We start from the raw sequence: 5,234 nt of genomic DNA on the forward strand, positions 1-5,234 counted from the left end.
TCAAGTTTTTGGAAGACAGGCCATAGTGACTGCCAACCCAAACCTCCATCTCTGTTCTCACTCTTCCCTCTACAGCTACATTTTGCCAGATCAGTGTGCTGAGACCGGCAAAACAGGAGCCAGTCCACTGCGAAGTCTTTGAAGGAAAGTTGGGATGCTGGATGCATGGACCAACTCTTTTCCTCCTCAGGGAGTAGATGGGAGCTGGAATTTTCCCTCTGCTCATGCCATTCTGAGCTGAGGGGCAAAGCTATGGCAACTATTCCCCATACTGCTGTTTTTGTTCTCCCCCAGTTGGCTAGATTATGCTGGTCCCATCAGTGCTCCAAGATTGGCAAGACAGAACCCAGTCCTCTGGGATGCCTCTATGGAAAAGTTGGGGCACTTATATGTGAACCAATTCTTTTCCTTACCTGAAAGAAGTTAGGATCTGGGGGAGGGTGCCAGTGGTCTCTTTCCAATCAATCTTATGGCCCTATGTCACGTGTGAGAATTTTGGTGGGAGGGTGTTCTGAATCTTCCTACTAGCTTCCATGAGTCTGGTTTTGTGCTTGCCCAGGGTACAAGAGCCTTTCAATTAGTTTCTCACAAAGGGTATCTGTCTGTGAATTGTTGCTGAATTGTTGTGTTCATAGGGGAAAACATAGTCTAGAGCTTTCTACTTTGTTATCTTGCTGATATTACTCTTTATGTATATTTTTAAAATATTATTATGGCTGCTGGATAATGAATGAAAAGGAAGAAGCAAGAATGCAAGTAAGTAGATTACAAGTTTCTGCAATGGCTCAGATGAGAGATACTGAGAATGGTTATAGACAAGACGTTGGATTTGATATGAATATTGGAAATAGAAAAATAGGAATTGCTAATGTATTGGATATGGCAGTCAGGGGAAGAGAAGAGTCAAAGATAACTCCCAGATTTTTAACTGAGTATCTGAGTGACTGAGTATCTGAGTGATTGAGTAACATGTATTGAGATTAAGAGGAGCAAGAGAGAAATGAATGGGGGTGTAATGAATCAAGAGTTCTGCTTTGGATAAGTTGAGTTTAGAATGCCAAAGAGAATTTAAGGGGAAATATAAAATAGGAAATTGGATAAGTGTTTGTAGTTTACGGAAAAGTTCTGAGCTACAAGTTTAATTTTCGGTGGTATCGGCACATAGATGGTGTTTAAAACTTTGGACCAGTCACCTATTTCTGTATTTACCCCTCCACCGTAAACAAATAAAAATACATATGAAACAATGGTTTACAGAAATTGGATGACTGACTCCTGAGAGAGGGAAAACAAACATGGTGAATTCTAGAATTGATACAGCTTACTATCTTAAGATAATTTTTAGGATACAGTGGAGGGAGGAGAAATACAAACACAGCCTGGCAGTTTCCCTGAATCAAGGAAGCTAAGTTGAGAATGCAGAAAGAAATTCATTGAGCAGCACACTAAAGAGAAGTGAGGTGATGAGAAAGAGCTCTAGAAATAAGGAAAGGTTTTCTTCTTGAGTCTTTAGCTGAATACATGTTAGTGCTTATATGTGAGAAAACTACCTGAGGCTGGAGAAACAGGCACAAATTCTTTGATATTTCTCTCTCCAGGAGGTAGAGCTTACAGTGGATAAACCTGGCAGATATCATCTTAATCAAGTGATTGAAGTTAACATCATCAGTACTAGGATATGTTGATATCATGTACCTCCTGATATGAGATGATGAGAAGGGCACTTATTCTTTGTGGTATTATTCCCAGAATTCTATAACATGGTGTAATCATAATAAGCCATCAGACAAACTTACAGTGGGGACCATTTTACAAAATTCATGATCTGTGTTCTTCAGAAGTGTCAGTCATGAAAGACAAGGAAAAACTGAGGAGCTGTCACAGATGGGAGGGGATTAAAGAGACATAACAACTAAATTCACTGTGGTACAGGCATACTTTGAAGATATTGTGGGTTTGGTTCTAGACCACCGCAATAAAGCAAATTTCACAATAAAGTGAGTCATATAATATTTTACGTTTCTCAGTGCATGTAAAAGTCATAATCTATTAAGTGTGCAATAGCATTTTTAAAAAATCATATATATCATAATTACAAATGCTGTATTGCTAAAAATGTTAATGATTATTTGAGCCTTTACTGATGGAGAGGCTTGCCTCAATGTTGATGGCTACTGATTGATCAGGGTGGTGATTGCTGAAGGTTGGGGTGGTTGTGGCAATTTTTAACAAGACAACAATGAAGTTTGCCTCATTGACTCATTCTTCCTTTCATGAAAAATTTCTCTGTTGCATGTAATGCTGTTTGATAGCATTTTACCTAAGTAGGACTTTTTTTTTTTTTCAAAATTGGAGTCCTTTCAAACTCTGCTGCTGCTTTATCAACTAAATTTACGGAATATTCCCAGTGCGTTACTTACCTCGACTCTTAGCTTGTCGGGGACGGTAACAGGTACCCGGTGTCTGCTCCTGTCGCCTTCACCTGGTAATCCCTAGCCACTATGCGTGAGTGCATCTCCATCCACGTTGGCCAGGCTGGTGTCCCGATTGGCATTGCCTGCTGGGAGCTCTACTGCCTGGAACACGGCATCCAGCCTGATGGCCAGATGCCAAGTGACAAGACCACTGGGGGAGGAGATGTCTCCTTCAATACCTTCAGTGAGACGGGCGCTGGCAAGCACGTGCCCCAGGCTGTGTTTGTAGACTTGGAACCCATGGTCATTGATGAAGTTCGCACTGGCACGTACCGCCAGCTCTTCCACCCTGAGCAGCTCATCACAGGCAAGGAAGATGCTGCTAATAACTATGCCCGAAGGCACTACACCATTGGCAAGGAGATCATTGACCTTGTGTTGGACCAAATTCACAAGCTGGCTGACCAGTGCACCGGTCTTCAGGGCTTCTTGGTTTTCCACAGCTTTGGTGGGGGAACTGGTTCTGGGTTCACCTCCCTGCTCATGAAATGTCTCTCAGTTGATTATGGCAAGAAGTCCAAGCTGGAGTTCTCCATTTACCTGGCGCCCCGGGTTTCCACAGCTGTAGTTGAGCCCTACAACTCCATCCTCACCACCCACACCACCCTGGAGCACTCTGATTGTGCCTTCATGGTAGACAATGAGGCCATTTATGACATCTGTCATAGAAACCTCGATATCGAGCGCCCAACCTACACTAACCTTAACCGCCTTATTACCAGATTGTGTCCTCCATCACGGCTTCCCTGAGATTTGATGGAGCCCTGAATGTTGACCTGACAGAATTCCAGACCAACCTGGTGCCCTACCCCTGCATCCACTTCCCTCTGGCCACATACGCCCCTGTCATCTCCGCTGAGAAAGCCTACTATGAACAGCTTTCTGTAGCAGAGATCACCAATGCTTGCTTTGAGCCAGCCAACCAGATGGTGAAATGTGACCCTCACCATGGAAAATACATGGCTTGCTGCCTATTGTATCATGGTGATGTGGTTCCCAAAGATGTCAATGCTGCCATTGCCACCATCAAGACCAAGTGCAGCATCAAGTTTGTAGATTGGTGCCCCACTGGCTTCAAGGTTGGCATCAACTACCAGCCTCCCACTGTGGTGCCTGGTGGAGACCTGGCCAAGGTACAGAGAGCTGTGTGCATGCTGAGCAACACCACAGCCATTGCTGAGGCCTGGGCTCACCTGGACCACAAATTTGACCTTATGTATACCAAGCGTGCCTTTGTTCACTGGTACGTGGGTGAGGGGTTGGAGGAAGGTGAGTTTTCAGAGGCCCGTGAAGACATGGCTGCCCTTGAGAAGGATTATGAGGAGGTTAGTGTGGATTCTGTTGAAGGAGAGGGTGAGGAAGAAGGAGAGGAATACTAATCCACTCCTTTTGGCCCTGCAGCATGTCATGCTCCCAGAATTTCAGCTTCAGCTTAGCTGACAGATATTAAAGCTTTCTGGTTAGATTTTCACTTGGTGATCATGTCTTTTCCATGTGTACTTGTAATATTTTTCTATCATGTCTCAAAGTAAAGTCATTAACATAAAAAAAGTTTATGGGATATTTTAGATCCTTTGTTGGCATTTCAACAATGTTCACAGCGTCTTCACTAAGAGTTGATTTTGTCAAAACCCCTTTTTTTCCTCATCCAGAAGAAGAAACTTCTCATCCATTCAAGTTTAATTATGAGATTGCAGCGATTCAGTCACATCTTCAGGCTCCACTTCTAATTGTAGTTCACTTGCTATTTGCACATCTGCAGTTACTTCCTCTAATAATGTCTTGAATACTCAAAGTCATCAACTTTTTCAAATTCCTGTTACGGTTGACATTTTGACCTTCTCTCATAAATCACTAATGCTCTTAATGACATCTTAGAATGGTTAATTATTTCCCAAAGTTTTTCAACTTGTTTTGTCAAGATCCATCAGAAGATTCACAATTTATATGGAAGCTATAGCCTTATGAAATATACTGCTGAACAAATGAGACTTGAAAGTTGAAATTTCTCTTTGATCCATGGGCTACAGAGTGGATACTGAGTTTGCAGGTCTGAAAACAACATTAATCTTGTATCTCTCCATCAGAGCTCTTGTTTGACTAGGTGCACTGTCAATGAGCAGTAATATTTTGAAAGCAATCTTTTTTATAAGCAGTAAGTCTCAACAATGGACTTAAAACATTTAGTAAATCATGCTATAAGCAGATGTGCTATCATCTAGGCTTTGTTGTTTCATTTATAGAGCACAGGTAGAGTAAATGTAAGGGCTCTAGGATTTTCAAAATGAAATGGTAATGAGGATTAGTGGCAACTTAAAGTCACCAACTGCTTTAGCCCCTAACAAAAGAGTCAGCCTGTCTTTTGAAGCTTTGAAGTTAGGCATTAACTTCTCTCTAGCTATGAAAGTCCTAGATGGCATCCTCTTCCATTATAAGGCTGTTTGGTCTACACTGATTATTTTTTGTTTATTGTAGCCACTTTTGTCAATAATTGTAGGTTAACTTGCTGAAGCTTCTCCATCAGCACTTGCTGTTTCACCTTGCATTTTTATGTTATGGTGATGGCTTCTTTCCTAATATCTCATTAGTCAACCTTTGCTGGTTTCCAACCTCTCTTTTTTTTTATTATACTCTAAGTTTTAGGGTACATGTGCACAACGTGCCGGTTAGTTACATATGTATACATGTGCCATGTTGGTGTGCTGCACCCATTAACTCATCATTTAGCATTAGGTATATCTCCCAATGCTATCCCTCCCC

At 41.9% G+C, this 5,234-nt stretch overlaps 1 pseudogene; it reads left to right on the forward strand.

The window, feature by feature from the left end:
- The first annotated feature begins 2,421 nt into the window (after positions 1–2,421).
- LOC116476799 (tubulin alpha-1B chain-like) lies at positions 2,422–3,853 on the forward strand (annotated as a pseudogene).
- Positions 3,854–5,234: the final 1,381 nt, after the last annotated feature.

The sequence above is a fragment of the Hylobates moloch genome, unplaced genomic scaffold (assembly GCF_009828535.3).
Source record: "Hylobates moloch isolate HMO894 unplaced genomic scaffold, HMol_V3 SCAFFOLD_11, whole genome shotgun sequence".
In the NCBI taxonomy this organism is placed as follows: Eukaryota; Metazoa; Chordata; class Mammalia; order Primates; family Hylobatidae; genus Hylobates; species Hylobates moloch.